We start from the raw sequence: 12,935 nt of genomic DNA, 5'->3' as shown, positions 1-12,935 counted from the left end.
TACTAAAATGATACTAGGGGTGGCACTAAAATGGTACTAGGGATGATACCTTCTGGACTGCTTAGCCTCAGAGAACTTGGATGCTCTGCTCACCCTGTACTGAATGGACAAACACCTTTGACGCGCTACTTTGGTAAGGTCTACAACATCATAGACGTTTCCTGCACCTTCCTAACAATGCCTTGACTTTGAACCAGCACAGCCAGGAAGGAAAATGGTCTGAATTTACTTCAGGAGGGGCGATGACTTTCTGCACCCCCTGCTCCTGGCCCCACAGGGGTCCCAGCAGCAGTGTGGGCACGGGGCTCTCTGAGGTGTCCCTCTGTGGGGCTCCTGGGGGGCTTCACCCCGCCGCACTCCCCAGCAGCACTCCGTAACACCGTCTGCACCACCCACAGGGGCTGTGTGCGCGTTAACGAAACATGAGGGGAACACGAGGGGGGCTCTGAGGGGCGCGGCCCCTTTAAGGAGCGGGGCAGCGCCTCCGGGAGGCGCGCGGAAGCGGGGCGAGCCGGGCGGGGGGCGCGCAGGGGAGGGGGCGGGGCCAAGGCGGGGAGGGGGCGGGGCCAAGGCGGGGAGGGGGCGGGGCCAAGGCGGGGAGGGGCGTGTCCTACCCAGCGCTGGCCACGCCCCCTCTCCGCCTAGCCCCGCCCCTCGTCCCGCGTGGGGAGGGGGGGGAGGAGGAGGAGGAGAAGGGGGAGGAAGGGGAGGAGGGGGAGGAGGAGGAGGAGGAGGAAGGCCGCCCCCTGCGGAGGGGTCCCCGCCCCGCCGGACGGAGGCGCGGACGCCGGAGGCTGCTGCTGCCCCCGAGCCGCGGGCTGCGAGGTGAGTGGCGGCGGCACCGGGGACGGGCAGCACCGGGGACGGGCTGCACAGGGGGGCTGCACCCGGGGGCTGCCCCCCGAAGCCCCCCGAGGCTGTGCCCGAGCTGCAGCGGGACCCCCCCGCCTGCCCCGACCCCGCTGGGCGTGCTTTGGGGAGGAACAAGTGTTGCGCTCGGCAGGACGGGCAGGTAGCAGCGCGGTGCGGAGGCTCCCGCGGGGCACGGGCGCCCCGTGCCGCTTGCTGGCCGCCTCTTGTGCGACCGGTGCCGCTTAGTGCCCGCACGTGGCCGGGGCTTGGGGCGCTCCTGGGGGAGGTGGAAGCGGTCCCCGCAAAGCTCGGGCGTGCTCGAGTGGATCGCTTGGCAGGCTGGGTGCGAGTAGGAAGTGCGAGTTACCCGCTTCGTTTTGATGCTTTTGTAGGTCCTCGACAGCTGGCGGTGGCGTCGCTGACCGCTCTTAGCCCAGGTAGCATCCCGTGACCCGAGGGGTAGCGCTCTCCTTCGGGTGGGCACGGCCGGCCCGCTGCGAGCCGTCCGGTAGCGTACGGAAAGCGTTCCCAGCCGGCCCGGTTATTTTTATTGTGTGTTTCTTTAGGAGCAAACCGAACTGTACCGTGCTGAGAAATGTTCTCAGCCTGCAGTTGTCTCAATCTCTCGCGTTCAGAATGAAAACAAAAGCCGCTTCGGAGTGGAAGCCTCCCTTGACAGGCTCACGAAGCCGGTGGGGTTTGTGACAGCGGAGCCGGACGCAGCACGCTTCAGCGTTACCTCCAGCTGAGGAGGTGCCGTCCTCAGGCTGGGTGCTGCCCTGTGCGACCCGCAGTCCCAGGGGTCCGCCAGCCTGTGCCTGGAAGCGTGGTCCACGCTTTCCTCTTGTGTTCGCGGAGAAGCGGTCCTGGTGTGCACCACGCCTCCGAGAGACGGAGGGGCCCGTTGTGGAGACGGGAGGAAGGGGCAGTGGTTCAGCTCAGCTCCTGCAACGCAGCCCTGACAGCTGTTCCCGCCGCCAGAAATTCTTGCCTGGTATGGCATGCTGTTTTCCTGTGCCTCTTGAGGCTCCTGTGCCCCTTGAGGCTTCAGTAAGAGGGTGTTGGCCTGGCCCTTCCGTGCATCTGCCGTAGGTAACGGCGTGGGATGCACAGGAGTAGTTTGCTCTGTTTCAGTTCTTTGTTTATCTGCCTGGAGACTTTGTTGGTGCTGTTGTATTAATGAAACGAGATGCATTCAATTATTTTCTGTACTGTCCCGACGGGAAATGTGTTTCAGCTTTCACTTTAAATGAGGCAAATAAGAGTTAAAAAGCTGTATCGTAGTGTGGATGTGCGTGCCTGTCAGTTTATCTGGCCGTGATACCATTTTTAACCTCACTGATGCAGGCAGGACCGAAGCGTCTGTTCCGCACAGAAACTTTTGAAATTACTACAGGAAAATCGCGTGCCTTCGAGCAGTGAGGTTCTGAACAAAATTCCTGTCTTCACGTGATTGTTAGCTTCTGCTAGGTGCAGCCTGAGTGTATTCCGCTGGGGGAATCGTTTCACACTCTTTGTTTCTATTGAAAACGTATAGTTTTCTAACCGCACTGCTCAGTTCTGTGTGGATGCAAACCATGCTGACTCATATTCTGAACTGTTGCAGCCTTGCTCCATGTAAACACAAGCACACTTCTAAAATATTTAATTTGTAATGTCTTCAGTGGAGAGCTATCCCACAGCTCCTGGCAAAATTCCCAGAAGCAGCAGATTCTGGGGTACTGGGAGTTTCGAAGGCCACTGGTGCCTGGTGGGATAACTGTCTGAACTGGTCGAGTGTAGTTTATCCTGGCACTGGGACAGTTCAAACTGAACAGGTATTTAATCTTGCTGAAAGCAAGTCTGCTTTGAACAATACTTGGTATGTGTATAAGCGATTTAGAGCCTGTTGGGACATGGCTGTCAGGAGATCTACATGGTAGGGAAATCTTTGTTATGGCAAGTAAACTTTGGTGTGGATGTACCTCCTAATAATTTTTAAATAATACCTTTGTGTAGTTGTATTAAATGATTTGTTTGCCTAGTTCCTCCATAGTAAATAATGACAGTAATTGCTTTGTGAAAGAGCTGAATTTACATCCATGTGTAAAATGCTTGTTAAAGAGAACTTTTCGAAAGATGGAAACTCACCCCTCTGCTGATAGACATAAGCACACCCCGATCAGTCTTTCAGTGGAAATAAACTGTGGTATATGACTTGACTACAAAGAAGGGGAGCAGTAGTAGCAAAGAATGATTTCCAAGTACACTTATTTTGTCTGTACCTGGCAAGTACAGCACTGGAATTTTAAGATAAATACCTTCTCTTTTAAAGCAGCAAGTAGTTTACAGGAGACTAACTGACAGAAAATCTTAGAGACTGGAGTGGTGTTGTGGTTTTTTTCTTGATTGTGATCTGTCTTGGTCAAAAGAGTAATCCCTAATGGTAAGCGTGGAGAGTAAGTTGGGAGAGGTTCAGTGCAATTTATGGATGGTCCGGATCATTTACGTATCACTTGCTCATGCTGGTTGACTCAGTGCATTACTTGTAACTGTTAAAAATCAGCTGTTTGCCAAACTGTGCTAAGCTTCACGAATGTCTTAACTCATTCCAATATCCTGTTCTTGCTTTCATTTTTACTTTTTTATTTTCAGAACAAGACTTCAGAGACACTGGAGTAGTGGGGTGGGCTCAAAGCTGTACAAGTCTGGATAGCAGACCTGGCTCAAAACTGAAGAAAAAAGATGGTGCTCTAGAGCTCATTCTGAGGTCCTAGAACCATAGAATGGTTTGGGTTGGAAGGGACCTTGAAGTCCATCCAGTTCTGACCCCAATGCCATGGGCAGGTAAGCCACCCCCTAGACTAGGTTGCTCAAAGCCCCATCCAGCCTGGCCTGGAACAACTCCAGGGATGGGGAATTCGCAACTTCTCTGGGCAACCTGTGCCAGTGCCTTAGCACCAATAAAGAATTTCTTCCTAATATCTAATCTAAATCTACTCTCTTTCAGTTTAAAACCTTTCCCTGACAGAGAGTCCCTCCCCAGCTTTCCTGTAGGCCCCCTTTATGTACTAGAAGGCTGCTGTAAGGTCTCCCTGGGGCCTTCTCTTCTCCAGGCTGAACATCCCCAACTCCCTGAGCCTGTCTTCATAGGAGAGGTGCTCCAGCCCTCTCATCATCTTTGTGGCCCTCATCTGGACTTGCTGCAATATGTTCATGGCCTTCTTACAGCCCCAGAGCTGAATGCAGCACTCCAGATGGGGTCTCACGAGAGCAGAGCAGAGGGGGGACAATCCCCTCCCTCACCCTGCTGCCCACGCTGCTCTTGGTGCAGCCCAGGATCCGGCTGGCTTTCTGGGCTGCGAGCACACATTGCCACTCATGTCGAGCTTCTCGTCAACCAACACCCCCAGGTCCTCCTCCTTGGGGCTGCTCTTCGTCAATTTTCTGCCAAGCCTATATTTATGCTTGTCATTGCCCTGGCCCAGGTGCAGGACCTTGCACTTGGCCTTGTTGAACCCCATGAGGTTCACACAGGCCCGCCTCTCAGGCCTGTCCAGGTCCCTCTGGATGGCATCCCTTCCCTCCTGCGTGTCAGCTAACTGCTCCACACAGCTTGGTGTCATCGGCAAACTTGCTGAGGGTGCACTTGATCTCGTTGTCCATAACTGACAACAATGTTAGTCCCTTGGAGATAGGAGACATCACTCCCTCTTCCACAACGTGGCAGTACTGGCAGCTGTGCAGCTAGCACCAAGTGCAGCTGGAAGAGAAAATCTGTCTTTTTACCTCTACACATGTTAGGGTGAGGGTAGCATGCCTGTTACTGCTTTACCTCCAGGAAGAGTACCATGCTGTAGCACGACATTGGTATATACCATATTTTGGTACCAGAAATATCTTCTCTGGAACTGTGATTCAAGGCTCTACTCTATTTTCCTCCCTTATTGAGCACATAGGTCCTATTTATGTGAGGAAATTCTTAGAGATATGGCTTAATTCACAAAAGGATTTCACTAGAAAGTCTGAAACTGAAGTGTATGGATGTGGCATTTTGTTGGGTAAGTGTGCAGAGACACACACTTACCACTGACAGAGTGGCAATTAAAAGGGTCTTGCAACCCCTATTTCCAAATCCTTTCTGCGTTGGCTATTAGTAGCACTTTTCTATATAAAAGGGAAGGAGGTTAAAAATTGTGCTTGCATCTGTTTTTGTTGCTATGACAGCTGTCTTGGTCCAGTTTTAACTATCATACTCTGGATGGCTCTTAACTGGGATTTTAACCTTAATAGTTATGTGCAGAGGAAGTCGAAGAGGAAATCTTTTGATACTGTCTCCTTCTCTTGCTCAAAAAATCTTCCCTTTGAGTTGTACTGTTTTTAATCAAGACCTAATGGAATGTCTCAATCCACTGCTAACTGTTTTGGTGCCTAGCGTAATTAGAAGTGCTACAGTTACGTTATAAAATAGCAGCCAGTTTGTTAGCACTAGTTAATCATGGCTTGTCTTGAGCAAGAAAGATGGTACCACTGATACTTCGCTTCTGAGACTTGAAAACTGGGAAGATCACTTGAACTGAGGTGATGCAATTTTTGTGCAAGGTCACGTACAAAATCATGTACTCGGATGGCAGTTGTGAAACCAGGCAGCACTCCTTGCAACACGTTATCTCTTATTGCACAGCCAGCAGTAAACAAGGACTGGCCCTCTAGTGCAGGCAGGGGGATGTGTTGTCTTCAGGTACCAACTTACTTTTACACTAATGTGCAAAACCAGCGTAAAAAAGCTGTGAAATGGTCTATTTTATTTAAACATTGCTTTCTAGCACACCAAACATTTCTTTCTCTCAAGTGAATAGCTAACTTTAGCAGTCAGTGTCTGTATTAAGAGTTTGCATGTTGCTGTCTTCCTGGCACTAGCTGGAAAATACTGTAATGGGAGAAACTTTTAAATGTTAGATGGCAGCCTGTTAGTCTGAATAAAGCATTTTTGGTAAGTGTTGGTGGTAAAGCAGAAGTTTGGAAAGCTCTATGACCCTAATCCAGACCTGTTTTAAAGGGCAACTTCTAATAGAGAATACCGTACCGTTTAGTCCAGTTGGAGGGCCAGCTGTCTATTTTGGAAACCAAGCTGCTGCTTTTTAAGATGAAAGCCATATTTTTGTGAATATGAACTCTTTTGTATCTGCTGGCTGTGCCTCGTCTGAAGGAAGGAGCAGCTGTAGTGCATTCGCCAGACCTGCATTTGGCTGTTGCTGCCATTGTGTGGTGTGTAAACATGTACCATTATTTTGGATCACATAGCAGCCTGTTCAAAAGGGTCTCGCATTCCCCAGCTGTTCCACAACTTTTCCATCTCTGAGCTTGCCAGCTGCTTAGCACAGGCAACTGTAGCTGCATTTGCTTTTCTGGTGTTAAGTATTAGTGGAGATAAAATTGACTTCTTCTTGCATGCTAGGTGCCGTGAGCCCCTTTACTACATCTAATGGACTTAAAGCAGTAGACTGTTCTTGCTACACCAAGGTTGTCACCAGAAGTTTTCTTTGCCACTAGGTGCACTGATTGCTTACAAGTCTTTTCCTATAGATTTGGCACAAATACGATATAAGGCAGTATTTACCTAGAGATGTAGATCCCATGTCTGTGGTAGTAACTAATCTAAAAGAAGCAGGGTATGAAAAGGCTCCCCTTACAGCTATGTCAACAGCTCTTTTGTTTCCCCACTTCTCTGAACAATGTTCAGTTTACCAAGGCATCTTGTGATCAGTTGTCAGCCAAGGCTTTTGCTTACCTAGTCTTGAAAGGAGTTTTGTTTCAGTGGCGGCACTGCTGGGATCGGATGGCGAGGAGGAAGCAGGCTCTGAAATGCCTGGTACCTGCGGGTGAGGGACCCTCATCTGCATCCTGCCTGCTGGATCTTTCCACCCAGCCTGCTGCCGCTGCCGTGGAAGGGATAGGAAACATCCAGGAAAGCTGTTTGTGCTCTTTCCTCCACCAGTGAGTCCACGGCTATGTCCCTGGAGGCAGGGAAAAGCCAAAAGGCAGGCTATCTTCATGTGGTGAACTTCACCAAAAGTTTTGAACAGAGTAAGTTCCAGCACCCTTGGAGAAGGGAGATAATACATTTAATGCCCAGAGTTGTTGTTCTAACCACTTAACCTGTTCTACAATGTCAGTTTGAAACTTTGGGTAAGGAGCATATCCTTGGTTGCTGCAAGAGACTGTTAAAGGTGCGATAAAGCTAACTTTTCAGAAGCTAGAGATGGTTTCGTTAACTAGTATTCCCTGCAAAGGTATAAATCAGGCATTTTAGTGAAAACATACTGAATACAGTTTGTAGTTTAAGAATGTAAATTTGAATTTTCCTGGCTGTGTGAATCGTGGAATGGTGAAGGAAAGTGGAAGGGAGTGACTTGCACGCTCCTGCTGGGGATAGCAGAAAAAGCTGCCTCTGCCCCAGGTTCTTAGTTACCTGTTTTAACTGGTCTGAAAACCCTATTATTCAGAGAGGAAATTTTGAGGTGGCTGCAGATAGATTTCTTTTTCTTCCTAACTGTTTTTTTCTTTCTCCAGGCATATTCTGTCCTAGATGGTCATAGCTTTTGTGTTCATGTTAACATCATTAAAGTAATATTCGTGTTTAATAGGAGGGTGACTGGCTTAATAATAGAGCATTGCCCTGTAAAAACAAAACAAACAAAAAAAACACGAGTCTTGTGGTTTAAGGTAACGTATTTCAGGATCCATTTTGTATTTCCAAATTGCTGAGATTTTGAACTTTGCCATTCAAATGCTAGTGTCTTAAAAGAAGTTAAAACACTGGCTGTCTTTGGCGAAATGCTTGCTCTTGTCTTCTGGAAAATTACTCTTTCACACTCTGTGTTGGAATACTAAACCAGTATTTGTCTGAAATCGTAGCAGAAGTACAGACCAATAGTTTAAAATTATTGTATTAATTACATAGTTAGGTAGGCTGAGCTAAGTCATTGATACTAACTTTTACACTACGTGTATAGAATAAGACACTACACGTCTTTTTTTTTTTTTAAAGTGCTTTTGATTAATTCATAAACATCTTCAGAGTGAGTCTAGGGAATGGACATGGAGGAGTGGAACTTGAGAAGTATAAGAGGGTTTATCCTCAGTTGAGCAGAGAAGGAAGAGAATATCTGATTGATAAGAGGTATTAAATTATTAAAGGCTCTAAGAGAAACAATTATTTATTTTTCTTGGAAGGTGGTGGGAAGCCAAGTGATGAGACTTTTTTAATGGCACTAACTTGCTAAACATGTTCAAAGGAATGGGGCAAAAAGAAGGCATTACTCCCTCACCCACCTCCAAAAATAGTTCTTAACTGCAAAAATTGGTGGAAGTTCTGGAGACACATTGAAAAAAAAAAAAAAGAGCATTGCTGAAAGCATGTTGTTGTCTCTCTTATTTTCCTTTTAAATGAAAGGTTCTGCCAGTGTTGTTAAATTGGCTTAAATTTGCTCCATCCCCTAAAGGGGAAAATATTTATTTTAAAGTTTCCTCTACATTTAAATTGGCTTCCCAGGCAGTTTAAAGACATGTCTGTCCATGCAATGCCTTCCAACTCTAGGAAAGCTGGCAACTGTGAGGCTTAGCAGAGGAGGAGACCTTGTGGACTGCACAGGAGAGCAGCATTTCCAGCAGCCCGGAAATTGCTGTTCTGAAAATGTAACTTGAGTTCATCCCTTCAACCTTTGCTTCCTTTTGCTGTTGTTAATAATTTCCTTTGCACAGCTAGTGGTAAGTGCTGCTTTGCCTGCCTCACTTTGCTGCTTCTTCCACTGCTCTCTGAAACTAAAAAAAAAAAAAATACAGAATGTATTAACTTAAAATCTGCAACAGACCAGTGGCAGGTAGAGCTGCTTCCCCAGGCCTCGGGCTGATGTTTGCTGGGAGCTGTCATCTCCAGCTTTGGCAATTTGTTTCTCTCCAGGCAGGTTATTGCAGCTCTTACCATGGTTTGATGTGCACAGTGGCGAGCTTGGGTGCCTGTTATCTCACAGCTCGTGGGTCTGCCCCGTAATAGCTGAGCAGCCCTGGGTAAGGCACCACAGATCCAGTTACAATTTTCTCCATCACTGGAAGATTTCAGAGTTTGGAAGTTTACTTAAAGCAAAAGTTGCAATAATGGACAAAATTGCCAAAAGAAAACAGAATATGTTTCCTGAGGTAATAGCTATCAGTAAGGATCTGGCATAATTCTCTCATCTTTTTAGGGTTTCCTGTTATAGCTTTGCATGTTCTAGATGCTTTGCATTGTTTGTGAGCCGCTTGTGAGACTGCGCCCTTCTTTGTAATCTTTTGCATCGAGGTGTTACATGCTAAAAAGTGACTGCTGCTGCTTCTCCCACCTCACTCCAGAAGGCTACTTAATTTATGTATTCCTGATTAGATTACACTGTTGGCTTTGGGTTTAAATTACATTAGGGTATTCTGTCATTTGTGGCTTAAAGTATGTACTGTGACAAATAGTACTTCAAAGGAGTTTGTACAAAGCCTGATCCTTGCAAAGCTCACAGAGTAAAGATTCCCCAGAACTCTGTAAACACCCCGACCGTGGCGTTGCGTGCGAGCTCAAGTCCTGCTCACCCCGTGCACCTCGCCCCAGTGCCCCAGACCTGGGGGAACCCCAGCACAGACTCGGATGCGGAGTGTGTTGTGTCTGTCCTCTTCCTGTCGTGTAGTAGAGCGCCGAGAATTGACAGACAAAGGGTTTGGTTATTCTTAATTACGCTTGTTTATCCTGTCTCCATAATATTTGGTGCTTGTTTGACTTTACAACTCGCATGCAATTGCCTATTTTGTATTGTTTTTGTGGGTTGGCAGTAAAGTTGTTCTGGCTTCCCACTCCAAGCAAAAGCCTGGAGTATGGAAAGTTGTTTATATGGATTCCTGGTATGGAATGCAAGCCTAATTCTTCCAGGTTGAAATAAAATTGCTGTGAATAAAATTAACTTTGAATTTAAATGGCATTGAACCCAGATAAACAACTTCCTAGGGCTGGTGCTAATAAAAGCTAACTGTAGCATAACTAACTGCTGCTAGGTATGCCTTGCACGTTCTTAAAACTTGCAGTTTGAGGGCGATGCCTGGACATTACTTCTGTAATAAACTTCACGTCTGAAATGCACAATGCGTTGTGCCCTGCTGGGATAGTTCAGGCACAGATAACTTGAAGGGATTTGTGTGGGCAGGGAGGTGGCAGGTGAAACGTTACAGGTGAGTTATGAATTGCCATTCCTTAGTTTGGGAACCCAATCTGCCTTCCGATTAGCAAGCTGGGATTTTGTTTCACGTGTCGTACTGCTGAAAACTCGACCTAGTAGCCTTTTAAAAGAAATCTTTAAGGCAGAGTTGGACTTGCTCTTTCTGGGCTGCCAGGAGGTGCTTGCTGGGAATGAGCTGCTGAAACCAAAAGGCAGGTATGTGTGTGTGACATAAGGGAGCTCTGCATCTGAGTGCTTTTCTGCTGAACCTCAACCTGGCCAAAAAATCTCTCCAAATGCAATATAGAGAAGCAACACCTTACATACTGTCTTCAGGAATTGTGATTTCTTGTGAAATTCCTGGAGCAACATACATGTGTGCTGTCACGGTGTAGTAGAAGGCTGTATCCTCCCAATCAAACAAATGCTACCCCATTCAATCTCCTTTATGCAACGACTGACATGAGCACTTATAATCGTGCCAGTCTGCTGAAACAAAGCAAGTGATCTTGGTGTTACAGAAGCTGGTTGCTCAAGGAAGCCCCCCAAAAAAACTTTTTCCATGAGCAAGTTGGTATGAATTGGCATTCTTCCTTGCGCAGGAAACCACAAGTTCTTATTGTGGAAAACTTCTAGCTCTTGTAAAACAGGCATTAGTTTTGTGTACGAAAGCTGTGCAGAATGTTCCGGTGTTCTCGGTACAGCCCCTAGAGCTGCTGTAAGAAACTCTGCTGTTTTGATAAACACAAGATCACTTGCTCAGATGTTTGCAGTCTCGTGTTCACTGTGCACGTTGCTGTGGCTTGGATGCCTGTCAAATACCTACGAGCTTGAGACCATCTTTATTGCTCAATTATTTTTACCCCCTGAAGTCTCTACAGACGGCGGTTGTGGCAAGTGAATGTGTCTTACATAGAGCATTGTGTTCGAGTTGCTTTGTTAGGGTTTCTGAGACTGGCGTACTTGGAAATTGCCCGTTGTGGTTGGGTGGCTTCTGGGTCAGGGCGGCTCAGTGTGCACATGAATGCGTGTGCACGTGTGCTCACACACACACACACACACACACACACACGTGCTTGTGCACACTCTTTGGCAACACTTGGCCAACATGTGTGTGCAATATCACCAGGGCTTGCATGAGTGGTGTGTATAGTGCCGGCTGGGAGCTTCAAATTCTGGTGGCTTGAAAAATTATGTGCTCAGTCAGTTCCCTGAAGCTATACCAAGCTTCCCTCTTCTTCTTTATGCTTTCTACTGATCAATTCTGGGTGTTCACCGTTGCTTTTCTCATCCTGAAGTATGACCTGATCTTCTCAATCTCCTCGTGTTTTTTTTTGTTGTTGTTGGTCTGTTTTAATCCTTGTTCTGGATTTCCAATGACCATTTTTTCAGACTTCATCTAATTTAAACCTCTATTTGTTACCTGAGAACCGGACCCTAATTTTGTTCCTTTCTGTTCCACTCTCCTTTTTGTTCCACTGTCAAAAGTATAACTCAAATTACACAGCCCATTCTTTTTTTTTTTTTTTCCTTTTTAATGAAAGAACAATGGATGTGGGTGTAGCAAATTGCTTAAGCTAGTGGTGATAAAAATGATTTTTTGCTTTGCAGAGCAGGCTACTTGTTTGAAACTGATTTATCACATCATCTTCATTAATGTTTTATACTTTCTACTATTTTGGAGTGTTAGCTGGGCTGTCAAGCACTGGAACGTTACTGCTGCTATTTAAGGCAGGACATCTGTCATGATGTGTCCAGAGTCTGATTTCCCCAAGCCAGAACAATTCTTGCCTTTATGCTCTACCTCTGTAGCTGTTGCTCTTTCTACAGACTAAAAATACTGCAAATAAATAAAGCTACAAAGAGGTTACCCGGCTCTTGGAAAGGCTGTGATTTCAGGGAGCAGGAACTTGCCAGTAGCTATTTCTTGTGTTGCCTGGACAATACCTTGGCAGAGTTTTAGCGTTAAGAATTTGCACAACCAGACCAAATTAACTTTCCCCTCTGGTCAGGCATAACTTTCTGTGCTGGGAGGGCGTGCACAAAATAAACTCACGCTGTGTTCTCTCTCGTGCTGCAGGCACAAGGGGCGCTGGGATGCGCCCCCGCAGCACCCTGCTGGTGTGCTACCCTCTCCTGCTTCTGGAAGTCACGGCCTGCATGCCAACCGCCTCGGGCTTCGGGACTCTTCCTTGCCTCGGTGCTGGCGGCCCTCTCGGTCGTGGTTTGCGTCCCGGCAGCTGCTCGGTTTGCACGCTTTCATCGTAGGTCCTAGTATTGCTGAATATTCCCTGCACAGCAGAGGGAGGTTACTCTGTGGAGCCTCAGAGCTTGTTTCTGGAAGGGGCAGACTTCACAGAGTGATCCAGAGAAATTATTTCCCTTCCCCATTGAAACCTTACTCTGAAAACTTTGTTTCAGAGGCGATTTTAATGAGCTTTGAAACCCACATCACAGTTCTGAGGCCAGCTCTTTATGTGCGCGTGTGGCTTTGCAATAACACCGCTTTGGGGATGAGCCTAACAGCTCTGCTCCTCCCGCTCCCATCCTTCCTTCCTGCTCCCGGCAGCATGCCTGTGCTGCTCCTTCTGGGCTGGCTCTTGTCTTTGGGCCTTTGCAAGCTGCCACATCTCCATTTCTGGTGTTGGCAGCAGGTCGGTGTTTGCTGTGCTACTGAGCCAAGGAAGCCCTGGGAGCTCTGGTGGGGAACAGGGACCAGTGCCAGAGGCATCAGCCTTGGTCTTCACGCTGGTGGTGCAAGGGGTGTGGAAATGTACAAAACACATGCTCTCCACATTTTTTTTTTCATTTAACTGTAGTGCATTTTCCCATCAGTAGTGGATTTTCCCATCACACCTTCGCTGTGAT

At 47.4% G+C, this 12,935-nt stretch overlaps 1 protein-coding gene across 2 annotated transcripts in view; it reads left to right on the top strand.

Moving 5' to 3' along the window:
• Positions 1 to 676: 676 nt before the first annotated feature.
• Positions 677 to 12,935, top strand: part of SVIL (supervillin) — a 137,470-nt gene continuing 125,211 nt past the window's right edge. For both annotated transcript variants that reach the window (XM_066991550.1, XM_066991548.1), the window contains exon 1: positions 677 to 825. The gene's annotated coding sequence lies outside the window, so the exon portion shown is untranslated. The remainder of the gene's footprint in view (positions 826 to 12,935) is intronic.

The sequence above is a fragment of the Anser cygnoides genome, chromosome 2, assembly GCF_040182565.1.
Source record: "Anser cygnoides isolate HZ-2024a breed goose chromosome 2, Taihu_goose_T2T_genome, whole genome shotgun sequence".
Taxonomy (NCBI): Eukaryota; Metazoa; Chordata; class Aves; order Anseriformes; family Anatidae; genus Anser; species Anser cygnoides.
This window is presented reverse-complemented; position numbering and strand designations above follow the sequence as displayed.